The 26642-nt window shown below is 43.5% G+C and overlaps 1 protein-coding gene across 1 annotated transcript in view; it reads left to right on the plus strand.

Moving 5' to 3' along the window:
- The window catches only part of TMEM163 (transmembrane protein 163), a 251881-nt gene that overhangs the window by 31393 nt on the left and 193846 nt on the right, over positions 1 to 26642 (plus strand). The window lies entirely within an intron of this gene.

A 26642-nucleotide genomic window follows, 5' to 3' on the forward strand; every position in this document is an offset into this window, starting at 1 on the left:
CTTTCAATAATTTTTCTTTGTCTTTAATTTCTGCCAATTTGATTACTATGTGTCTCAGCGTGTTTCTCCTTGGGTTTATCCTGTGTGGGAGTCGCTGCACTGCCTGGACTTGGGTGGCTACTTCCTGTCCCATGTTAGGGAAGTTTTCAACTATAATCTCTTCAAATATTTTCTGTTTCTTCCTCTCTCTCTTCTTCTTCTTCTTCTGGGACCCCTATAATGCGAATGTTATTGTGTTTAATGTTGTCCCAGAGGTCTCTTAGGCTGTCTTCATTTCTTTTCATTCTTTTTTCTTTATTCTGTTCTGCAGCAGTGAATTCCACCATTCTTTATTTCAGGGCACTTATCAGTTTTTCTGCCTCAGTTATTCTGCTATTGATTCCTTCTAGTGTAGTTTTCATTTCAGTTATTGTATTGTTCATCTGTGTTTGTTCTTTAATTTTTCTAGGTCTTTGTTAAACATTTCTTGCATCTTCGCGATCTTTGCCTCCATTCTTTTTCCGAGGTCTTGGATCATCTTCACTGTCATTTATCTGAATTCTTTTTCTGGAAGGTTGCCTATCTCCTCTTCATTTAGTTGTTTCTCTGCGGTTTTATCTTGTTCCTTCATCTGGAACATATCCCTCTGCCTTTTCATCTTGTCTGTCTTTCTGTGAATGTGGTTTTGTTCCACAGACTGCAGGATTGTAATTCTTCTTCCTTCTGCTGTCTACCCTCTGGTGGATGAGGTTGTCTAAGAGGTTTGTGTAAGTTTTCTGATAGTGTTGGATCTTCTTTACCTTTCATCTGTATCTGTTAATTTTCCTCAAATCTTTTAAGTTTCATTTCTTTTTGAGTTTAAAGATTTTCCTCCTTTCCATTTTCTAGAAAATAGTATTACTATTTTTTTTTGCTCTTGTGGTCTTTCTGGTGTTTTCTTTATTGCTGAAATGAAAATTTTCTTTTAGTTTTAAGCCTTTGCTGAGTTCTCTCATCTGTTTTTCAAATGTTTTATTTCTCCAATCACATGTTTCTGAAATTTTAAATATATTTTCCATACATGTGTCACTTTCTTTATTTCTATGTGTTCCCTTTGAGATGCTGTGCTAGAGTTGGCATCAGTTTAGTGAGCATGTTTTTCTTGTGTGTGTGTGTTCACCACGTAGAGGGGCATTTTCGTGCTTCTCATTCTTTTATTTAATTGAATAATATTTGGGTGCAGTCTTTTTCTGTGACTCATGTTTATTTATTTATTTTTAAAATAAATTTATTTATTTATTTATCGCTGTGTTGAGTCTACGTTGCTGCGCACAGGTTTTCTCTAGTTGAAGCCAGCAGGGGCTACTCTTCGTTGTCGTTTTCCGGCTTCTTATTGCAGTGGCTTCTCTTGTTGTGGAACATGGGCTCTAGGCACACAGGCTTTAGTAGTTGCGGCACGCAGGCTCAGTAGTTGTGGTGCACGGCCTTAGTTGCTCTGCAGCATGTGGGATCTTCCCGGACCGGGGCTCGAATCCATGTCCCCTGCATTGCCAGGGGATTATTAATCACTGCGCCATCAGGCAAGTCCCCTGTGACTCATGTTTAAATGAAACAAGTCTTCCTGTACTTGTACGAGGAAGGGTAAGTTTGGAGAGGTTTTTGAGCATGAGAGTTTCTAGAAGTCTGTCTTTTTTTTTTTTTTTTCCATAAAGTGATTTAAAAAATATGGCCTCTTTCTTTGGGTCTGCCTCCTATTCTTTGGTTTTCTGCCTGTTTTTCATTTTTCATTATGATGGAGCTTTCCTTTGCCCCAGCTGTTTCTGATCTTTTTTGTTTGGATTCTGCTTCTAGTAATTTTTTCTCAGTGTGGAACTCTGTCCTAAAAAAGAGGTTTGCCACGCTAGTTCAGCGCACACAGCTTTAACAGACCTTATTGCTGTTCCTTGTCCATGAATTGGAGCTTGTGACGCTTTCTCTCAGTTTGGGCTGCCGTTCTCAGATTGACCTATTACTCATTCTGGTGGTTATCTGTTGATTTTGGGGTTTTCCCTTCTGTTTCTTCCCGATCACTGCTGATAGTATGAAGGTCAGTGCTCATATTTTATGTTTTCTGTAAATGCCTTTCACCTAGCTTTGTTGTAAATGTTTGAGTTTTTGATTTTTCTATCCTAGTTTCTCTGTTGTTTTTATGGCAGAATTCAGGGAGATTAAAAAAAAAAAGCCTACCATTTCTATCTTACCAGAAAATCTTGGAGCTTATATTTCTTACCTGGGTACCTTATCCATGATAGGTTTTTTTTTTTTTTTTTTCAATTCAGGGAAATTCCTGGCATTCCTGTTAATTGCATTTAGAAACATTGTAGCATTTTTACATGACAAGTGAACTTTGTTTATTTGATGAAGTACAGTTTCAAAATGGAGACTTCTTGATATTGTTTTTGAAAAAGAGTAGTGTGTATATATAGTCATTTTGTGAGCATTTGGATCTAATCCCAGGTTATTCTTTACTGTGAACGAGGAAATATGGTATCAGAACTGAAGAGATATTTATCATGGAGTAATTGATGTACCAGTCTCCTGAAAGCAGAGGCTTAAACTAAAACTTTACATGTCCCATAAAGAGAGCATTCTTAGGGAATGATTTTTATACAAAAGAGGGCTATTTTTTGTTCGAAGCAGGGACAGACACAATTTATTTCTGGTGAAATAAGAATAAGTTCTTGGTTGCAAGTAGATTTCAGTACCTTTAAGTGATGAAGTCACCATGCTAAGGACACTAGACCTTCAGTTCTCCAGTAGTGCCCACTGCATAGGGCAGAGGGAAGGTTCCTCTTTCCACATACCACCATGTCTAAGTTGCCATCATGGAGATTCTTTACTCTCTTTAGGTAAATTCTGATGTTCCCCCAGACTTTGTTTGAATACATCTACTATTGAGATTCTAGTAATTTAGTGGTACCCAGTTTATGTTGCCCAATCCTAACTTCAGAAAGTTTTGGGACTTCCCTGGTGATCCAGTGGTTAAGATTCTGTGCTTCCACTGCACTGCAGGGTGCATGGGTTCGATCCCTGGTCAGGGAACTAAGATCCTGCATGCTGTGTCCTATAGCCAAAAATTAAAAATAAAATAAAAAATTAAAAAAAAAAAAAGAATTTTTTTTTCGTGGTCAGATGAAATGTCTTTTTCTTTTTTTAATTAATTAACATTTGGCTGCGTTGGGTCTTCATTGCTGCCTGTGGGCTGTCTCTAGTTGCAGTCAGCAGGGGTACTCTTCATTGCGTTGTGCGGGTTTCTCATTGCGGTGGCTTCTCTTGTTGCAGAGCTCAGTCTCTAGGCGTGTGGGCTTCACTAGTTGTGGCACACCAGCTCAGTAGTTGTGGCTCGCAGGCTCTAGAGTGCCAGCTTAGTAATTGTGGCGCACGGGCTGAGTTGCTCCGCGGCATGTGAGATCTTCCCAGACCAGGGCTCGAACCCGTGTCCCCTGCATTGGCAGGTGGGTTCTTCATTGGCCACCAGGGAAGTGCTGTTTTTCTAACTACTGCTTCTTAGTTATTATTTTCCTAGCTAACATTTTATCAAGCACATATATACTGGCCACTGTGGTAAATGCTTTACATACATGATTATACTTAATTTGTACACCAGTGCTCTGAGGTAGTTTTGTCATTCCCCTCTTTGTAGAAGTCATGGAACTTTCTGGAGGTCCTAGAGCTAATAAGAGATAGATATTGTATTCACATCCTGATCAGCTTCACTGTAGAGTCTGTGTTGTTATCCACAGGATGAATCTCTGTTTCCACATGGCAGAACTTCGGAGTGAGCTTATCTTGTTGACTTGTCACCTCTTCTAAAGACTGAGCATCCCGAACTCTTCCGCTTTTCCTGTGTGAGGTAGATTTTGGAGCCCACTGTCTTGGCCAACCTTGTCTGGACTTACAGGTGATAGGTGTCCTGTTTAAAGTGATGCCCAGAGGTGAAGACTGTCCTCTAGGTTATGTCATCAACAGAGACCAGTTATCAGTGATTACCTCTGAAGATGCGGAATTCACACTCATTCACATTTATGCAGGTGAAGTGTAGAAGATTCATCATCTGTAGGCTCTGATTCAGTTTGGGGTCATCTAAAATTGCTAGAGTTAATTTTTTAAAATTTGTTGTATTTTTTATACCTTGCTCTTCAGGCAGGGGCCATACTGGTACCTGCTGATGCTCACAGAGGACAGGAGGAATGGCAGAATTTCTCAGAAATAAGGGATTAGAGAAAAAAAAAGATGGTTCTGGTAGCAGTGATGAGGGTGATGCTGGGCAGAGGCAGGAGATGACTTAAATTGAGATATCCTGAATTTAGCTCCTGGTGCTACTTGGAGAAGGAAACAGCTGGTGGTCAGTGGGAAATGTGGGCCTGGGAATGAGGTAGATACAGACAGGGAGATGGACTTTGGGGGTGTTTACATCAGGGCAGGGGAGTGGGTAACACAGCCTAGGATCATGATGAGACAGGAGGTGCTGGGGACTGAATTGTGTCCCCCCCCAAATCATATGTTGAAACCCTGTGCCCACACATGTGACAATATTTGGAATGGGGCTTTTTGGGGAGGTGATTAGGTCTAGATAATTAGGTTTAGATAATTTGGGGAGGTGATTAGGTTGTGTGTGTGTGTGGTTAGAGGTTTTTTTGGAGGTCCATTGAATAACATCCATTTTTTCTGCCCAAGTTCAGAGCCGGTTGAGAGAAGGATAGAGAGAAGCGAAACAGATGGAGGGCAGAGTATCACCCATCTTGCTGATAAACTCAGATTGGGGAACAGGGCTTGCAGTGCAGCACAGTGGCCTCTTTACATCTGGTGCCTAAAAAGACACACTTAGCGAACTTGTGCCTCGTCCAGGGCGGCAGGGGCTGCCCTGCTCAGTGGGTGGGTCCCAGAGTGGACTCTGGGGCTGCTCTGCAGAGGCGGCAGCAGGGGGTGTAGGGGGGCTTCACCCCGCCCGTCCTTGACATTCACCAGGCATTTCAGCCACTCACCTGCTCTCTCCAAGGTCTCACCCTGGGTCCTCACTGCCCTTTGCACAGACTGGCACCCTAATGTGTCCCTCTTGGTTGTCAGGGTGTCCGCCCCACCTCCATCACACTGCGAGCACCTCGGCAGCAGGTGCCTGTTCTCTTCTGCGGGGTGTCGGCAGCACCTGCGACACTACCTGCCTGGAGCCAGTAGCTGGGCAGTCAGGGTTTGTTGAGAACATTGATAAGTAAGTTGTCTCTGAGAGTCGTTATTCAGGGCTCCATCTTTATTTCCCCCACCTCTCTTTGTTCCAGCCCTGGGGCAGGTCTCTCTGAAAGCCCAGGTCTCTCTTGGGTGGCGTCAGGCCTTTTAGGAAGGGGTAGCTTGGAGGGGATGTTATAGCAATGATTATTTGGGGATGTGAACTGGATGAACCGTGTGTCTAGAGCAGCACTGTCTAATAGAAACAAAACAGGATTTGAGCCACAAATACGAGCCACATATGCAATTAAAAATTTCCCAGGAGAATGTAAATTGGTGCAGCCACTATGAAAAAACAGTATGGAGGTTCGTCAAAAAACTAAAAATGGAGTTGCCATATGATCCAGCAACCCCACTCCTGGCATATATCCGGAGAAAACTATAATTCAAAAAGATATATGCACCCATATGTTCATTGTAGCACTATTCAGAATAGCCAAGACATGGAAACAACCCAAATATCTATCGACAGATGAATGGATAAAGAAGATGTGGTACATAGGTACAATGGAATATTACTCAGCCATAAAAAGAATGAAATAATGACGTTTGCAGCAACATGGATGCAACTAGAAATTATCATACTAAATGAAGTCAGTCAGACAGAGAAACACAAATACCATATATCACTTATCTGTGGAATCTAAAATATGACACAAATGAACTTATCTATGAAACAGAAACAGACTCACAGACATAGAGAACAGACTTGTGGTTGCCAAAGGGGAGAGGGGATGGATTGGGAGTTTGGGATTAGCAGATGCAAACTGTTATATTTATATAGAATGGCTGAACAACACGGTCCTACTGTATAGCACAGGAAACTGTATTCAGTATCCTGTGGTAAACCATAATGGAAAAGAATATGAAAAAGAATGTATTAATATATATATGTATAATGGAATCACTTTGCCGTACAGCAGAAATGAACACAATATTGTAAATCAACTCTACTTCAAGAAAATAAATTTAAAAAAATTTCCAGGGCTACATTAAAGAAAGGAAAAACAAACAGGTAAAACTGACTTCATTGATACTGTTATTTGCCCCAGTAGATCCAAAATTTATACCAGCACTTGGTAATAAAAAGATAAGCATAATTAATGAGATGTTTTTCACTTTTTTCGCACTGAATCTTTGTATATATGATTTTTTTTTTTTTTTTGCGATACGTGGGCCTCTCACTGTTGTGGCCTCTTCCGTTGCGGAGCACAGGCTCCGGACACGCAGGCCCAGCGGCCATGGCTCATGGGCCCAGCCGCTCCACGGCATGTGGGATCTTCCCGGACCGGGGCACGAACCTGTGTCCCCTGCATCGGCAGGCGGACTCTCAACCACTGCGCCACCAGGGAAGCCCTGTATATATGATTTTTTAAACAAAATTATTTATTTATTTTTGGCTGTGTTGGGTCTTCGTTACTGCGTGCAGGCTTTTCTCTAGTTGCAGCGAGTGGGGGCTACTCTTTGTCACGGTGCGCGGGCTTCTCATTGCGGTGGCTTCTCGTTGCGGAGCATGGGCTCTAGGCACGTGGGCTCAGTAGTTGTGGCTCGCATGCTCTAGAGCACAGGCTCAGTAGTTGTGGTACACAGGCTTAGTTGCTCTGCAGTGTGTGGGATCTTCCTGGACCAGGGCTCAAACCTGTGTCCGCTGCATTGGCAGGTGGATTCTTTTTTTTACTCAAACAGAAAGTCACAAAAATTATAATCATCCTCATCAGTTCACTCTGTCCCATGTAATTAATTTTTTTTCATCTTGATCTTTGTTAGCACTTTTATGAATCCAAAAAAGTTTTCCATTAGAGTTCTGAAAATGCTTATTCATTCAGTTCAGCAGTATAGTCAGTTCCAGAAACCTGTACTTGTCAGAGTCTTTTCCATGAATTCCTTGACGATGAAACCCTTTTATAGGAACTACAAAAGGGTAGTTTGCAAAAGCATCAGTGTACACCCAGAACTGTCTCTAAATGACAAAAGACTTAAAAATGACCATGGTTAAAGATTTGATGAAAGTTCATAGCAATGCAATTGACAAGGAAATTTAATTATTTCTGAGATATACATTTTAAAGTAATAACTAGAATTAAGACTATTAACATTATACGAACATATAAGATTTTTAGAAATTTCATGTAATATCTGAAACATTTATATTAACATATTTCCATACAAATAACCCAAGGAAAGTTTAGTATTAGTTGTGTTTTTGTTTGTTTTTTTATAGTGCAGGTTCTTATTAGTCATCACTTTTATACACATCAGTGTATACATGTCAATACCAATGGCCCAATTCATCACACCAGCGTCCCCACCCCACCATGGTTTTCCCCACTTGGTGTCCATACGTTTATTCTCTACATCTGTGTCTCAACTTCTGCCCTGTAAACTAGTTCATCTGTACCATTTTTCTAGGTTCCACATACATGTGTTAATATATGATATTTGTTTTTCTCTTTCTGACTTACTTCACTCTGTATGACAGTCTCTAGGTCCACCCACATTTCAACAATGACTCAATTTCGTTCCTTTTTATGGCCGAGTAATATTCCATTGTATATATGTACCACATCTTCTTTATCCATTCGTCTGTCGATGGCATTTAGGTTGCTTCCATAACCTGGCTATTGTAAATAGTGCTGCAATAAACATTGGGGTGCATGTGTCTTTTTTTCTTTTCTTTTCTTTTTTTTGCATTACACAGGCCTCTCACTGTTGTGGCCTCTCCCGTTGTGGAGCACAGCCTCCGGACGTTCAGGCTCAGCGGCCATGGCTCACGGACCCAGCCGCTCTGTGGCATGTGGGATCTTCCCAGACCGGGGCACGAACCCATGTCCCCTGCATCGGCAGGCGGACTCTCAAGCACCGTGCCACCAGGGAAGCCCCATGTATCTTTTTGAATTATGGTTTTCTCTGGGTATATGCCCAGTAGTGGGATTGCTGGATCATATGGTAATTCTATTTTTAGTTTTTTAAGAAACCTCCATAGTGGCTGTAACAATTTACATTCCCACAAACAGTGCACTAGGGTTCCCTTTTCTCCACACCCTCTCCAGCATTTGTTGTTTGTAGATTTTCTGATGATGCCCATTCTAGTTGGTGTGAGGTGTTACCCCATGGTAGTTTTGATTTGCATTTCTCTAATAATTAGTGATGTTGAACAGCTTTTCATGTGCTCCTTGGCCATCTGTATGTCTTCTTTGGAGAAATGTCTATTTAGGTCTTTTGCCCATTTTTGGATTGGGTTGTTTGTTTCTTTAATATTGAGCTGCATGAGCTGTTTATGTATTTTGGAGATTAATCCTTTGTCTGTTGATTCGTTTGCAAATATTTTCTCCCATTCTGAGGGTTGTCTTTTCATCTTGTTTATGGTTTCCTTTGCTATGCAAAAGTTTTGAAGTTTCATTAGGTCCGATTTGTTTATTTTTGTTTTTATTTCCATTACTGTAGGAGGTGGATCAAAAAAGATCTTACTGTGATTTATGTCAAAGAGTGTTCTTCCTATGTTTTCCTCTAAGAGTTTTATAGTGTCCAGTCTTACCTTTAGGTCTCTAATCCTTTTTGAGTTTATTTTTGTGTGTGGTGTTAGGGAGTGTTCTAATTTCATTCTTTTACATGTAGCTGTCCAGTTTTCCCAGCACCACTTATTGAAGAGACTATCTTTTCTCCATTGTATATCTTTGCCTCCTTTGTCATAGATTAGTTGACCATAGGTACGTGGGTTTATCTCTGGGCTTTCTATCTTGTTCCATTGATCTATATTTCTCTTTGTGTGCCAGTACCATATTATCTTGATTACTGTAGCTTTGTAGTATAGTCTGAAGTCAGGGAGTCTGATTCCTCCAGCTCCGTTTCTTTCCTTCAAGACTGCTTTGGCTATTCGGGGTCTTGTGTCTCCTAAGATGATTTGTTCTAGTTCCATAAATAATGCCATTGGTAACTTGATAGGGATTGCATTGAATCTGTAGATTGCTTACAGTAGTATAGTAGTTTTCAAAGTATTGATTCTTCCAATCCAAGAACATGGTATATCTCTCTATCTGTTGGTGTCATCTTTAATTTCTTTCATCAGTGTCTTATAGTTTTCTGCATACAGGTCTTTTGTGTCCCTAGGTAGGTTATTCCTAGGTATTTTATTCTTTTTGTTGCAATGGTAAATGGAAGTGTTTCCATAATTTCTCTTCCAGATTTTTCATCATTAGTGTATAGGAATGCAAGTGATTTCTGTGCATTAATTTTGTATCCTGCAACTTTTCCAAATTCATTGATTACCTTTAGTAGTTTTCTGGTGGCATCTTTAGGATTCTCTGTATAGTATCATGTCATCTGCAAACAGTGACAGTTTTACTTCTTCATTTCTAATTTGTATTCCTTTTATTTCTTTTTCTTCGCTTTTTGCCATGGCTAGGACTTCCAAAAGTATGTTGAATAATAGTGGTGAGAGTGGACATCCTTGTCTTGTTCCTGATTTTAGAGGGAATGCTTTCAGTTTTTCACCATTGAGAATGATGTTTGCTGTGGGTTTGTTGTATATGGCCTTTATTATGTTGAGGTAGGTTCCCTCTATGCCCACTTTCTGGAGAGTTTTTATCGTAAATGGGTGTTGAATTTCGTCAGAAGCTTTTTCTGCATCTATTAAGATGATCATATGGTTTTTACTCTTCAATTTGTTAATATGGTGTATCACATTGATTGATTTGTGTATATTGAAGAATCCTTGCATCCCAGGGATAAATCCCACTTGATCATGGTGTATGATCCTTTTAATGTGTTGTTGTATTCTGTTTTCTAGTATTTTGTTGAAGATTTTTGCATCTGTATTCATCAGTGATATTTGTCTGTAATTTTCTTTTTCTGTAGTATCTTTGTCTGGCTTTGGTATCAGGGTGATGGTGGCCTCATAGAATGAGTTTGGGAGTCTTTCTTTGCAATTTTTTGGAAGAGTTTGAGAAGGATGGGTGTTAGCTCTTCTCTAAATGTTTGATAGAATTCACCTGTGAAGGCATCTGGTCCTGGACTTTTGTTTGTTGGAAGATTTTTTTTTTTTTTTTTTTTTCCAGTACGCAGGCCTCTCACCGTTGTGGCCTCTCCTGTTGCGGAGCACAGGTTCCAGACGCGTAGGCTCAGCGGCCATGGCTCACGGGCCCAGCCACTCTGCTGCATGTGGGATCTTCCCAGACCGGGGCACGAACCCGTGTCCCCTGCATTGGCAGGCGGACTCCCAACCACTGCACCACCAGGGTAACCCTGTTGGAAGATTTTTAATCACAGTTTCAATTTCATTACTTGTGATTGGTCTGTTCATATTTTCTTTTTCTTCCTGGTGGCAGGTGGATTTTTAACCACTGCGCCACCAGGTAAGCCCCACACTGAATCTTTGAAATCCAATGTGTGTTTTGTACTTACAGTGCATTTCTATTTGGACGAGCCACCTCTCATGTACTCAGTAGTTACACGTGGCTTGTGGCGCCCATCATGGACAGTATCGGTCTCAGGAGTTTGTGTGTGTCTGTGCCCTGGGAGATAGACACTTCATTGTTCAGTGTTAGGAGGTATCTGAATAGGGTTAACACTTTGATGAAAACTGAAAGTCGGTTTTTCCATTGTTGCCAAACATTGATTGCTTCCCTGGAAACAAGTGGAGAGACTGTCTATGACTGCTACTAGTGGAGAAACAGTTATAGCTGAGGGATTTGGGTGATGGGAGAACTAAAATTGTTTCCCCCTCAAACTCCAAGTGATAAATGCTATAATTATTTTTACCTATTTAAGCATATTTTGAGGACTAATACATTCACATAGACTGGGAGTATATAGGAATTTATATAAAGAGGAAATTGATAGGGACCAGAGATTTAAAAATTTCTCCTTTTGTCATTGGTTGATTGCTGTTTTTCGTGGTGTGCTCCGTGTATCTACTGTGGTGACATTCCTTTCGTGTTATTTTCCGGCCACTCAATCCCTCTCTTGTGTTTGGAGACTCAGCATTTGTGTCTTGATGGGACAAGAAGGGCTCTGGAAGAAACTTGCTTTCCCAAGGCTGAGGCACGTAACCCAAGCTAAACCAATGAGAAGTCCCTGCATGGGGTTGTGAGTCTGGTGGCACTGCCCTTTAAGATTCCCTCCCGCGTTGGAGATGACAGCCCTTCCAGGGCAAATCCCTTCTCTGCTTGCTAGTCAGAGTTGGTTTGTGGTGTTGGCAACCAAGGATTAAGCTCCTTGAGTTTGGGAACTGTTTCCATACTTCTCTGTACCATCCCATGGAACCTGGCTCAGAGTTTGGTAGTCATTATTTGGTTGATAAACTAGTTCTGCTTCTTACCAAGGATCCATTGGTAAAGTAACACGGGGTATATAAATGTTGATCATGGCATGTGTAATTTATAATGAATTTGACCCTCCACTTGGAATAGCTTTCCCTGTCAGCTGGATCACGGATTTCACAGTTGAACATCATTTAAGATCGAGTATTGCCACCTCTCCTGTACGCACTTTGTCACGCTGCATGACATTTAGAGAGGTCTCTGGTCTGCAGTTGAAACTGTATCCAAAGAATGAATACACAGTGGTTGTGGGTTTTTTCCCCGTCTTATTTTACTTATTTATTTGGTCATTCCACGCGGCTTGCAGGATCTTAGTTACCTGACCACGGATTGAATCCAGGCCCTCAGCAGTGAAAGCACGGAATCCTAACCTCTGGACCACCAGGGAATTCCCAGTGGTTGTGTTTTGTTGCTAAATTTTTACATATTTTAAGATGAATTTTATTTCTCGAAATGATACATGCTCATGATTTAAGTCAAATAGTGTTGAAGTCAGTAACAAAAAACTGTTCCCTTTGGTCCTCTCCCCTCCTTCCTCCTCACATAGCTGCGTCTTATCCCAGGTGCACCCAGTTCCCAATGATTCTTCTGTGCTTTACCGTAAACCTGTGTTTCCAAAAGTCATCACTTTCTGGTATTTTTATTAACTTGTTTTAGTCGGCGGAGGTTTTAACTTTCTTCACTGTTGGGAGATAGTTCTTCCTGGGTCTCTTGTGTTTCTGCTTGTGTTGCAAGCAGATGTACCCCTCGTTTTAGATTCTCTTTTCAAAGGTATTTGTATAGTGAGTAGCCTTGCAATCTAGAGATAGTATCTCCTCCAGAGCACAGGGCAGCTTTGCTTACAGCCTGGGAAGGAGAGAGGGTGTTTTCTTCCAGAGTGAAGAGCAGGCCTACCTACTGCCCATGAGGAAAGGTTTAGCTTCTCGAAGCTTGGGGTTCCTCTCCTGCAACACAACCCGTGGTGTGTGCAGGTATCACCAGGGCCTCTGTGAGTGGCCAGGGGAATGGAGGCTTTGAGAATCAAAGCAAAAATGACACCCTGGCTACGGCTATTGCTGTGAGTAATAAACTGTCCTTTTTCTCTGACCCAAAGTCTCATGCCTTCTGCCAGCAACCATGGCAGGCTAACTTGTTAGTTTGTAAGTCAGGTTAAATCTCTGACCCTTCACAACTTTTCACTTTCATCTGCCCTGTTTTCCCAGAATTAAAAATTTTGGTTAAATATGTATTAAGTATATTGATAATTTTGACTACATAAAAATTGTACACTGATGAGCTGAGTAGCATGCTAGGATTATATCTCCTTTTCTCTACAACTTCTGTTGCTCCTAAAGTCACTAATTGCCTTTGAAAAATATTTGGTTGATGAGTTTTCTTTAATCTCTGGTCAAGTCTTCCCTTGCTTTTTTTTTTTTTGAAGAAAAAGGGAGGGATTTATTTTTATTTTATTTTTCTGGTTTTATTTATTTATTTTTGCCTGCGTTGGGTCTTTGTTGCTGTGCGCGGGCTTTAGTTGCGGCGAGCAGGGGCTACTCTTCATTGTGGTGTGTGGGCTTCTCATTGCGGCGGCTTCTCTTGTTGCGAACACAGGCTCTAGGCGCACAGGCTTCAGTAGTTGTGGCGTGCGGGGTCTAGAGCACAGGCTCAGTAGTTGTGGCACATGGGCTTAGTTGCTCTGCGGCATGTGGGATCTTCCCGGACCACGGCTCGAACCTGTGTCCCCTGCAGTGGCAGGTGGATTCTCAACCACTGTGCCACCAGGGAAGTCCTTCCCTTGTGTTCTTTTTCTTTTTATTTAATAAATTTATTTATTATTCATTTATTTATTTTTGACTGCGTTGGGTGTTTGTTGCTGTGCATGGGCTTTCTCTACTTGCGGCAAGTGGGGGCTACTTTTCGTTGCAGTGCATGGGCTTCTCATTGTCTTGGCTTCTCTTGTTGCTGAGCACAGACTGTAGGTACTCAGGCTTCAGTAGTTGTGGCACACCGGCTCAGTAGTTGTGGCTCGCGGGCTCTAGAGCTCAGGCTCAGTAGCTGTGGCACACGGCCTTAGTTGCGCTGCGGCATGTGGGATCTTCCTGGACCAGGGCTCGAACCCATGTCCCTTGCATTGGCAGGCGGGTTCCCAACCAGTGTGCCACCAGGGAAGTCCCTTTCCTTGCTTTCTAACAACTCTATAATATGTGAAAAACAGCTCAGAGATAGACTGTCAGATAATCTACCAGTTCTTCCTTTTAACTGGAGACCTACGTCTTGGAGCAGCCATTGTCCTTTTCTAATGTGTACCAGTTGCTTTTGGGGCTGTACAGGTGCTTTCGCTGAGCCTGGTGGCAGGCTTCCAAAGCCCCATTCACAACCTTTGCTCCGTTCCTCCACCTGCTTTAGATGCTGAGTACGTTATGCTTTCTCTTCCCCAGATTCTGCAGTCTGGGGTGTCTATGTAAAACTTGTGGCAAGTGATATATGAGCAGAGGTTTATCAGGCTGGTGCTGGGTTTAGGGAGAGTTTTTACTTTCCTGATAAAAAGGCCAAGAAGGACCCAGATGGTATTCCTTTCCTCCTGGCTTGATTGTGGGCACGATACCAGGACCTGTGGCAGCCATTTTTCTGAACAGGACAGATGGGTATACAGGGTGGTAGGGTTCTTGGCTCAAGCCATACCTAACGTTAGTTTTGCTCTAGATTTTCTTTTTGTAACATTAGTCAGTACCTCTCCTTTTTGCTTAGGCCAGTGTGGTTTGGATTTTCCATCTCTTGTAGTGAAAAAGTCCAAATGATTGCAAAACCTATCTGCTCTCCCTGAATAGGTAATGGAGAAGATGATCATGTTCAAGAATGTATAAGGTGGTAGTTTCAGATAGTGGGTTTAATGATTTTGTGATTGATTTGTAGATAAATCAAATCAGAGTCCTTTCCTTGTTTTGGCTGTATTTCATTCTGCCATGTTCCTTTTACAATAGCTTTATAGTGATTGCATGAAATGCTGATGGACAGAGGTTGAAAGTGGGGCCTGTGGTTGGGAGGTGGGGTGGGCTCCAGATCCAATTAAGCTACTGCTGGACCTTACAGGGACTTTTCTGGAAAACTCCTGATTTTATAACTCATATAGGTGTAACATGATGCCAAATTATACTTCATTACTCATAAATAATTCATTTCTATAATTCGATATTCCTAACATTCTGAATTGCTAATTTTAGCAAAGAGCAAAATTGTTCCCCCAAAATTGCTCCTGATAAAAAGTTCTAGTTACTGATTAGGTTGTTGATTTGTTGTTTTCTACCTACTGTGAAAGAAAAAAATGTTGCCTGCCGTATCAGTGAACAAAGGATGTTACAGCCATCAAGCCGTCACATTACAGCTGCCCTGAGGGTGAGCCCTGAGGGAACTCGGTATGGAGACAGGATGCCCATCATCTAGCGGTCAGTCGCTGTAGCCATCACCAGTGGTGCACCCTGAGGAGACTCAGGATGAGAAGCATAGGATACTGTTCCCCAAGAGATGAGGTGCACGTCAAAGGAGTGATTTCAGTGACCCGAGACTCTTGCATCTTCCCATACATAGGAAGGTGCTAACTTCCTTAACTTGAGATGTCTGGTTTTCTTTAATTAACAGTAATCTTCTGATGTTCTGACTATGTGGTCTTTGTTAAAAAACTCCTGTATATCCTGGCTCCCCCCTTGCATCTTCAGAGCAGTCCCTCAGTTATCTGAGATGCCATGTCCTGGACTTAAGTCCTCAGTTTTGTCCACCGAATAAAACATAACTCAACTTTTAGGTTGTGCATTTTTTTTTCAGTTGACACTACCCAGAGGTCTTCCTGGACTAGAAATTTATATGTTATTCAGGATGTTTCGATGATTTGTGTAGAGGAAGAGAGCCCTCAGTGGTGGGTTTATAGTGGAAGTCTAGGGCAATTAGATGGGAATTTTGGAAACAGTTATTTTTGAGGGTCAGACTTCTCTAACACGTGATGAGTGGCTTCAGGAACCGACTCAGCCAGGATCTTTAAACATAACACTGTGTTTGACTTTTGAGTGGGCACACATTCAGCCAATTATTTTGTCAACTCAGAACTCAAGGGAAGGTCTGAAGAAGCAGCTCCTGTTTTATTTTAGTTATGACATCAGTGAGGTAAGGACACAAAGATTGAGAGTTAGATTGGAGAGACTGGACATTGTTGGAGTGCCATGTTTTTGTTTGTTTTTTTAGTTGAAGTATAGTTGATTGACGATGTTGTGTTAGTTTCATGTGTACTGGAGTGTACATGTTTTATGTGGACCTTGATCTCGGGAGCTAATTCATTCTGCTCTTGTGTTGTCTCTCTGTGTCTCCAGAACGCTGGAGTTGTAGGGCATCATTTTGTTCTCGTGCCCTTTGTTTGGTACCTTTGGAGTCCAGCTTCACCAGCCGATGGCTTGGCCCCGAGGGCTTCCCTCAGAAGGGCTTCCCATTGCCCCTCGCCATGAGAGAATTTTCCACTGCTTCAAGGCCCTGCCTGAGCCTTCGCTCATGTTCATGATCAGAATTAATGACCATACTTCCGCCCACTCATGCTTCTACAGCGCTGCTGCGTATGGTTTTACTTGGTGCTCATTTCATTTTGTCCTGTAGTTGGGTGTGTCTCTAACCCTCACTAGAGGAGCCCCTAGAAGGTGAGGCTTGTAATTGACAGATCCTTTCAGTTACTAGTAAATGGAAGATGCTCAGTTCAACGTTTGTTAAGAGGATAAATGGCTAGGGTGTGTGTATAACAAGGCAAAGACCAAGAGCCGCTTGTTCTTTCTGTGACCTGGGGACTACGTGTTGAACTTTTTTTCTATGTCTTGCTTTCCCCACCTGTACAGCAAAACAATAGTACTTACCTCAGGGTTGTGGTGAGTATTGGCCACCACTTAGGATGTTAGAGCGCACATAAGTGGCAATGATTTCATCAGACGTTGCTAATAAATTGCCCCTTTTACTGCTTTAAATTTACCATGAGTTAAACCGTACTCTTCAGAGACCACTCGAAACCAAGGGCATGGTGTACAAAAAGGGTTCCTCCTGGGTTCCCAGTGGTGAGGATCTTAGTGTTGATACGTCAAGTTTAGGGAATTGCTGATCAAGTCACTTTAGTGCCCTCGTGTCCTTTCACCTGTTGCTGGCCATATTTGTTTCCATAGCATACTCTGATAAACTGTATCGCCCACCCCCTGCCCCCGTGTCTACCAAACGGTAGAAGCCAGCGGCTGTGCTGGGGACACAGGACTGAGTTAGTAAGACCTGCGCCTGCCATGCAGCATGTCCGGAAATGAGCAGGACTTATTACACACTTGATCAGTTGAGTTGCAGAACCTTTATAAGCAGACATTTAGGTTCTAGTGTCAAGTGATTGAGACTTTGTAATTCCCCCTGATGTTTACTCTATCAGAAAAGATGTTCTCGTTGTTTAGAGCTTAACAGATGAGCTTGGTTTGGAATCAGGGTTGAGTGTAGTGGAAAGAGTATGGAATGGGGAGTCAGGAGGCTTGGGAGTCCAGCTTTGGGACTCCGGAAGTCACCGCCGTTCCTGGAGCCCTGGCTTCCGTACTCTTTTGTACGGAAGATAGAAAAGATCTGAGAGTGAAGAACTCTCTCGAGGCTCCTCCAGCTCCAACAGTCTGTGGTTCTGAGGACTTGGGCCCGCTTGCCCACTGATTTTATTCCCATATGCCTCTCCTAAAGGGATGGACACCATTCCCCGCGATTTACTGTGGGTGATGCTGACTGTGACATGGCTTTACCCGCCAAAATGATGTGAGTGTGATTTGGGCCTTCACAAAGGGGAAGAGAAGTTTTCAGCTCTGTGAAGTGACAGAGGAAAACAAATACAAACTAACAAGAAAGTCGCCCTCCTCCAGCCTTTCTCAGCGTAGGCTCTGCAAGAGGATTAAGCCTTGCTGCCTGAAGAAGAGTGCAGTGAATTAATATGCGATGAATTCATATGCAGTGAATTCGTGCCTGTCTCATGCGTCTAGAATAGTAGTAGCCATGCACCATGAATGAGAAAACTCACACCCACCATTTTCTGGGGTCTGTGGTTCAGATGAGGAATCCTGGTTGAAAAGGATTGCATGGCCAAGGGGTATCCTTTGGATTAATCGCATCCAGAGTCTTCTGTACTCGTTTTCTCAGACATCTCTTAAATAAGTATTTGATCAAGTAAGGTGGTTTTTCATATGTAACATGTGTCCGCCCACCCCAACTGCTAGCTTTTTAATTATTAGTTTTAAAAGTTCCCTTTATATCTGGGTCCCTAATTTATATTTATGAAAATATGCCTACCATGAGGGTGCTTTGGGGCATATGAAAACTGTATTGGCCACATATGGACATGAGGCTGTTTTGTTCCTAGAGGAAAAAGGTGCTTGTTGGTGACCTGTCCATCTGTCCATTCCACAGACCCCCTAATTGAGGTCTCTGTGCTGCACACCAGGTTCATCCCGTGGAAGGCAGGCAGGAGGACTCGTAAAGTGAGGGTACGCTGTGTGCCGTGGGGATGCTCTGCTTAAGGAAAGCATGATGCCTGGGTCCAGTCATGGAGGCTGGATAGTGGGGTTTCCAGATGGGCTCTTCTGGTCCTCCTTGGTTAGGAGTGTGTGTGTGTGTGTGTGTGTGTGTGGAGCGGGGAGGCAGAGTTCCTCAAAACCCTAGTGCCTTCGGGGAATTGCGGGAGGTTAGATCGCTTTGGCAAGAGCACAGGGATGGGCGGTGTGGTAGGAGCTACAAGAAGCTAAGCTGAGGAAGGTGGGGGGCCGGGGATGCAGGGCAGGGGATGCAGGGCTGGCTTTCCTGGCAGGGAGCTGAGGCTCCATCTAGTACTGAGCGGGGTCACCGAAGGAGGTCAGCTAAGAGGGTGGCACGAGCCGATGTGCACGTCAGAGACGGCCACGTGGCCGGGGTGCAGGTGGAGGAGGGCGCCCTTCTCGCTGGCTGTGGTGGACACTTGGGCGAGAGGGGAGGGGCTTCAGTGTGCACGTACGATGTGCTGGATGGACAGAAGAGGATGACTTAGGAACTTAGGGTAGCTGTCCAGGTGCCCTTAAACCACCCGAGGATCTCAGGCAGTTGATCTAAGTGGTTTTAAAGTTTAAACCTTTACAATTCAGTCTCCATCGCGCATTATCCAAAGCACCCTGTTTCACTGATTTTTATTCAGTTCTCTTTTTTTATTAAATAGTTCACAGCGGTTGTAGCAGTAATCACTAGAAAGCTAATCTTAATCGAGCACTTACTGTATGCCAGGCTGTCTTCTAAGCCCTTCTCATGTTGTTGTCTGATCCTCGCAACAACTCTATGTAGAAAATCCTCGCAACAACTCTGTAGAAACAGAAGCGTGGAGAGGTTAATAGTGCGCTCAAGGTCCTACCACCCACATGTGACGGAGCTGGGTTCCAAACCGGGACCTCCAGCTCCAGGGTGATGGTCATCCTTTCTCTACGTGCCTTGATGATAAGCCCTGCCTGCCTGAAACCTCTGATTCTCTGAGCAGGGACGGGAGGCCATCCCTCCGTTTGTGAAATGGACAATGGGCAGCGGGTAGCTAACTCTCCAGCATACAGATTGCTGTCAGAGGGACTGATGGGAAGCTCGCGCTGTAATTCAGTCCTTAACAAGCCTTTGGGAATACAATACCAGTGGAGAAGTACAAGTTTTGGTGATTTAGTTAACGAAAAAGTGAAAAATTTGTGGGAGGTGGACGTATGGTTAAATGTGACCAGTGACTGGGCTTCCCTGGTGGTGCAGTGGTTAAGAATCCGCCTGCCAATGCAGGGAACATGGGTTTGAGCCCTGGTTCGGGAAGATCCAACACGCTGCGGAGCAACTAAGCCTGTGCGCCACAACTACTGAGCCTGCGCTCTAGAGCCCACGAGCCACAACTACTGAGCCCAAGTGCTGCAACCACTGAAGCTGGTGCGCCTAGAGCCCATGCTGTACAACAAGAGAAGCCACCGCAATGAGACAGTCAGGGACATCCCTGGTGGTGCAGTGGTTAAGAAACCACCTGCCAATGCAGGGGACACGGGTTCGAGCCCTGGTCTGGGAGGATCCCACATGCTGTGGAGCAACTAAGCCCGTGCGCCACAACTACTGAGCCTGTGCCCTAGAGCCTGCGAGCCACAACTACTGAGCCCATGTGCCACAACTACTGAAGCTCGCGCACCTATAGCCCGTGCTCCGCAAGTGCAAAAAGAGAAGCCACCGCAATGAGAAGCCCGCACACTGCAACGAAGAGTAGCCCCTGCTTGCCACAACTAGTGAAAGCCCGCTTGCAGCAGCGAAGACCCAACGCAGCCGAAAATAAAAATAAATAAGTAAATGAAAAAAAATGTGACCAGCGACTTTAAAGGCTAGTTTTTATAAGTTTCTTCTTTGTGCGTTAAATCTGCTCTTTGATTTAGTCTTTTAATTTAATCCTTTTATCTCTCCCTTGAGGATAAACATGCATTTAAATGAAAATTCCATGAAAACAGGAATGAATCATTTAGAAAATGATTAAAAATTCTTTTAAGGCCTCATTACCATGTTTTTTTTTTTTTTTCTGCTCCAGAACCTCACATAGAAAAACTTATTTTCCCTTGCAACCGTCTACGTGGTTAAGAGCCTTCTAAACCGGCAACCTCCTTCGCCAGCCATTGTGCCACGTGGCACAGAGTCACAGAACCTGGGATATTTCTGTGCCTATTTTGTGGCTTTGTTGGTTCCTTTGTATTTTAGGAGGAATTGGTGTTTAAGGAGTAAGTTAGGTTCGAGCAGGCATAGGGTGCAGTCGTTAGGGGAGCGGGACGCTGAGCAGATGGGTGAGGACCACGTGGGTGAGTCCCTCCTCGTGGCATCACTCAGTTGTGGGGTGGCGGTAGGGGCTGGGGACCAGCGTCTGGGGTTAGGAAGGTCACTTCTAGACGGGGCACCCCTCACTAGCTCTGTAACCTTGTGTAAGTTATTGCGTCTCTCTGAGCCTGTTTGCCCATCTGTACAATAGGGATAGTGATCCTCACGGTTGGCCCTTTCCAAGACAGGCGTACGAATCAAAATGCCTTAGAGGGCTTCCCTGGTGGCGCAGTGGTTGAGGGTCCACCTGCCGATGCAGGGGACGCGGGTTCGTCCCCCGGTACGGGAAGATCCCACATGCCGCGGAGCGGCGGGGCCCGTGAGCCATGGCCGCTGAGCCTGTGCGTCCGGAGCCTGTGCTCCGCAGCGGGAGGGGCCACGGCAGTGAGAGGCCCGCGTACCGAAAAAAAAAAAAAAGCCCTAGAAAGCCCTGGTACGTTCTGGAGTCATTTTGCAGCTCCTCACGCACTCTTTCTTCCAACCCGGAGCACTTATTCACCGAATCACTTGGGTGAAATTGTTCTTTCTAAATGTCAGTTTTCACAGGGGCCTGGCAGGTATGAAAATGAGTGAAGTGTATGGGGCAGATTGGGGTGATGGCACTCGTGCCACCTACTTGAAGTGTCCTCTTGCCCGAAGTGGAGAAGACCTCTTCGAATGTTATGATGTAGGATCGAAAATGAATGAATTTGTCCTAAGTGGGTGGACCAAACAAATAAGGCTACATGTATAGTCTTATACACATCTGCAACATATGGTACAAAGAAGTGAGACATGCGTGTAGAGTCATATACGCATGTGCATTAACCAAAGGGCTGGGGGGTCAGTGGCCCCTACCAGGATGGTCTGCTGGTTGTTAAAACACCACTTGCTAGTCAGCCACAGGCCCGATATCCCGCCTCAACCCTTGCCTCCACCCCTACCTCCTACTGAGATCCTGTGGACATACCCACTAACAGCAGCTGAAAAGGCTGATGTCTGGCGTGGGCCTCAAGGACCAACCCTAGCCCGGGAACAGACGCTGTCCTTTATGGCTGATGGGGGCCAGAGCTCTGTTAGTTGTTAAATATGATGATTGTCACCTCTGTGTAGAAGTCCTTTGTTTTTCTTTTTCACTTGGTGAGAGACTGACATGTCAGCTGTTGAAGTAACAGTTGTTCTCAAATACAGTGACCTCGTTAAAACGTGGCTTATCTACTTGTAGTTAGAGGGGAACAAATAGCTTAATAAAAATTCATTTTAAAGCAATTAAAAGCCAGTAACTTGAAAGATTAATGTATTCAGCAGGCATTTATTGATCACCTGGAAAAATAATACTGTATCCCAAACAGTGACCATTGCATTGCCCCAGTGAATGTGCCAGGGCTGGGAATGCTTCGGGCGCTTGCAGCCCCGTGTACCTGCCATGGTTCTGGTTTTACAGGTGTGGGATGGGAAGGAGCTTCCCAGGGTAATGTGGCTTGTGAGTAGCAGAGGCTGGGTGTGAACCCAGTTCTGAAGGTTCCAGAACCGCTGCTGTGACCTCGATGCCCACCCCCACCCCCCACCACTGGGTGACATGAAGGGAAAAGCTGAGAAAGAGAGAGAAGATTCTGGATTTTCCTGCAGGAGGTCATTCTAGTGAGAAAGATCTAGTTGTAAACGTGAGCAGTCCCCACAATGCCATGTTACTTCCAAAAAGAAAAAAACCTCTTCCTCCTTTTCTTTTCTGGAACCATTTGGAACCCATGAAGCCTGAAAAGGGAGACAAAGAGAGTAACACATTCCTATGCTGACCTCGAGGGCCTGGGAATGAGGCAGGGCACACCTTTGTACCGTTTTGGCCGCGAGCCTCAACTGACACCCGCTAAGCTTCTAGAACAGCGGGATTTCTCCGTGCCCTGGTGTAGCCCATGGACGTGAAACCTCAGAGCTCCCGAGTCTCTGTCCAGCTCTCCTTACTCCTGGTTGTTTGCTAGTGGACCGGGGAAAGGGCAGATGTGTTAAAGATGAATTTCAACGGCCCAGTGCAGTTCTAGAAGATGTGCCTTTTGGAACTGAGACAGCAGAATCACTTCACTTTCCTGAGACCAGAAAGACAAAGCAACTCTGACAAAGAGGGCGCTGCAGGTCCTGTTGGGGCAGCAGGCGAGTTTTCTGGAAGGCAGGGAAGCTTTTCACGGCCAGAGTTTCTCCTGCCTGTTAAACCCTACCAGGAGAATAATGACCTTACTCGTTCTCGCTGACGTGTCCAGCAACGTGGGAAGAATTGCTGTCCGTTTCATTATGAATGGGTGACACGTGGGTATGTTTAAGTTAAAAAGATAAAGATTACTCAGGTATTTGTTACCAAGTAATATTATAAAGGTAACACACCATCTGGAAGAAAAAATTGGAAAATAGTCTTCTGTTCTCCCATATCCCGGGGACAGCCATTTTAATATTCTTTGTTCACCCCTGCAACTTTCTTAATCTATTTTAAGTATTAGAATGGCCCCCACTTGCCACAACTAGAGAAAGCCCTCGCACAGAAATGAAGACCCAACAAAGCCCAAAATAAATAAATAAAAAATTGATGGAAGTGAAATTTAAAACAGGCAAGTCTGTGTATGGACAGCTTGCTAAGTAAATTATAAAAAAAAATAGCTGTGGTCATATTATAAATATAGTTTTGTATTCTGCGGTTTGGGGTGACTTTATTATAAACAGACATTTTGGAGATTGAAACTATTTCCCTCCTATGCCACCCCTGCTCAGAGGTGAGGTTTTTCTTTTGCTTATAAGAGTTTAAACCATGGTATGGTCCAAAAAAAAAAAAAGGGTGCTGAAAGCTGGTGTTTCCTTTGTTTTAAAAGGCTACTGGCACCTTTATTTTCTGTCTTTCGTGTGCCTTTTCCTCCATGGATTTTGCAGTAAGCTTTTTGTCTGTAGCACTTCTCTTACAAGGAGTGGGTTTTCGCTGAGGGAAGGGCACGACAAGATCAGTTGCTGAAACTTGGGAGACGCCTTTAAAAATAGCCCCGTCACAGGAGTCCAGCAAGCCTCACGCTTCTGCTGCAGCCTCCGTCCTGCCGTGCGAGGATCCTGGCACATCTTCAAAGGCATCGTTCCTCTACATGGTCAAGGCTACGATGGGAGGGAGGAAGACAGAAGGGCAGGGTCACCAGCTTTGATTCTGGAGAGTCACAAGTTACACTAATGGGATGCGGACATGTTCATGGTATTTTACATCTTTCTCCTTGGTGGCTGTGTCTGTAGAAGGAAGATTGCTGACAGAAAACATGGATGTGTCAGACTCTCCTCTAGTTCTTCCTGCCCTATTTATGGTGTCTTATCAGTTGGTTCTACAAGAGAACAGTGAGGGTGGTTAATTTTTCCATGTAGCACTACCTCATGCAGCGCTAGTTCATTATGGTCTGTTCATCTCAAATGTTTTTATGTTTAAAAATATATATACAGGGGCTTCCCTGGTGGCGCAGTGGTTGAGGGTCCGCCTGCCGATGCAGGGGACACGGGTTCATGCCCCGGTCCGGGAAGATCCCACGTGCCGCGGAGCGGCTGGGCCCGTGAGCCATGGCCGCTGAGCCTGCGCGTCCGGAGCCTGTGCTCCGCAACGGGAGAGGCCACAACAGTGAGAGGCCCGCGTAACCAAAAAAAAAAAAAAAAAAAAAAAAAATATATATATATATATATATACACACACACACACACACAAAATTACATGATTTTCATATATGTGAGATACCCAGAATAGGCAAAGGTACAGAAGCCGGAAAGTAGACTAATGGTTGCCTAAGGCTGGGGTTGTCTGGGGAAAGTGAGAGGTGGCTTCTAGAGGATAAGGAGTTTCTTTTCGGTGTGATGACAGCGTTCTAACATTAAATGTGGTAATGGTTGTGCAACTCCATTAGTTGTGCAACTAGCAATGATTGAGTTGTACACTTTAAATCAGTGAATTAGATGGTGTGTAAATTGTGTCTCAATAACGCTTTGAAAAAAATATGAATGTATACGTGTCCACAGCAGTACTAAACAATGCAGTTAATAAAACACATTGCAAAGACATGTCCCTTAAAGAGAGAACCCAAAAAACCAATTCTTTACCCATAAGAATGAGTGGAGGTTTAGGCATCTGGATATGAGCGTTTACTTTTAATTTTCTTTTCTTCGTTTTTTTTTTTTTTTTTTGAGAACGAGTGGAGAGCTACTCAATGGAGTCCACTGGCTTGTGAGAGCCAATTGTTAAGTTTTCAGGATTTTTGTAAGTTGGTGACAGCAAGTTGGTAGCTTGAAATCGGCAATGGTGGGTGTATTTGCACCGTGGAAATTGGCAAATGCTGCAAGTCAGGGCTCTTTTTCTTTCCAGGGAGCCGTCACAACACTCACCATCCCTACTCCATTGTACCTTGTATCACACACAAGTCAGCTTTCCTCCTGGCAATTGAATTACGAGCTGGTTTCAGAGAACTGTATTGGTGGGATGAGGGTGGGGCAGTCAGGAGATCTGATGCCCTGGGTCTCTGCTGCGCTCTCACATTCCTTCTGCCTGAGAGCATCTGATTGACATGTGTCTTTAGCATTTGGGGGCTAAAGACCTGAGGGGTCTTCTCTTTCTGGGGAGCTGTGCTCTGTGGAATGTCTGCTAATAATCAGTAATTGCTTTTGTCTGGCCTTTTTGCTTTTGAAAAAGAGACAATTTGATTCCCAGATCCCAAGACCAGATTAGCTAATGAGTGCTGTTCTCTCCCGTGGAGGCTGCCCTATTGTGACTCCAGATAAAATTTCCAACTGTGACTTGTGAAGCTGAGGAACAGAATCTACCTTCCTACTTATTCATCTTCTCTAATTAATTCAGTCTGATTTGGGCTTAGGTATCTAAAAGTCATTTTTTCCAGACAGGAAATATCTGAATTATTCATATCCTCCCAATTATGAACTGTGCATATCGGTCCCCTGAGAAATCAGTGCTACGTATCTTACTGCTGTTCCCCTGTGTTAGTTTGTCAACATCTCTCAGGGAGATTAGTAATTACACAGCCAGCCTCACTGGAAATTGTGGAAATAATAGAGGGTTTGCGAAAACCTCAGGTGGTACAAGTGGCTAAAGTTGAAACCCAGATGTAATTCTCTTCATACCTGCATGGTTCAGATTTCTTTCATTGGTTCATTCTTTTTTTATTATTAAGAAAAGTGGTGGAATAATGTGTTTCATTAAATTATATTAAAATATTTGGTCTGACTCTTTCCTTTGTGTGATGATCAAAATGAAATTTTGACATGAAACTTTGAGAATGAGTGTTTCCCTCAAATGGAAATTTATTCACGTATTTCTTTTTGATAATAGATTTGATAAAATATGATTAGTACATAGAAAGTAAAAGCTGATGCTTAATCCTGTCATCAGAGATGTCCCTCAGATAAGGGAGAGATACTCTTGTATTAATTGGGATGATACCTGTGATGTAATACATAAAGTGAAAAAGGAAGGTTAGAGAGTGGTGTGTATAGTACGATCTGATTTATGTACAGAAAAGTGTATCCCGAATATGGAAGAATATATGCCCTGGACAAAAGTGTATGTTTGTATGTACATATAAATGATCAAAAGAGAAATAACAACCTTTTCCTTCCTAATGGATGTGAGGTACTTCATTAACCAGTCCCCTATTGATAGATGCTTAGGAACACAGTTTTAGAATTCTAAACAGTAATGTAGTGAGAATATACAACAATATAGTCGTGTATAGTAATTTGTGCTAGTTTCCTATTGCTGCTGTAACAAACAAACAACTACAAACCTAGTGGCTTAAAAACCACACAAAGTTATTATCTTACATTTCTTGAGGTCAGAAGTCTGAAGTCAACCTCAGTGGGCTAAAATCCGTTTGTGGGCGAGGCTGTACTCCTTCTGGTGGCTCTGGGTCTCCCTAGAGCTGTTTTCTTGCCTTTTTCAGTTTCTAGAAGTTTCCTCATTTCTTGGTATGGGGTCTTTATTCATCCAGCAATCACATTGCTTCAACTTCTGCTTCCGTTGTCACATTCTCCCAGTTTCCCTGATAAGACTCCGGATTATCCAGGTTAACCTCCGCCTCTCAAGATCCTTAATTTAATCACATCTGCACAATCCCTTTCACCATTAAGGTAACATCTTAACAGGTTCTGGGGGTCAGGACGTGGACATCTTTCGGGGGGCATTATTCTGTCTACCATATGATTTAAGACAAACTGCTAGCTTAGAGTAAACTTTGCTTGTTTTGTTTAACCCATTTCCTA

Source organism: Tursiops truncatus, chromosome 7 (genome assembly GCF_011762595.2).
Source record: "Tursiops truncatus isolate mTurTru1 chromosome 7, mTurTru1.mat.Y, whole genome shotgun sequence".
Classification (NCBI taxonomy): Eukaryota; Metazoa; Chordata; class Mammalia; order Artiodactyla; family Delphinidae; genus Tursiops; species Tursiops truncatus.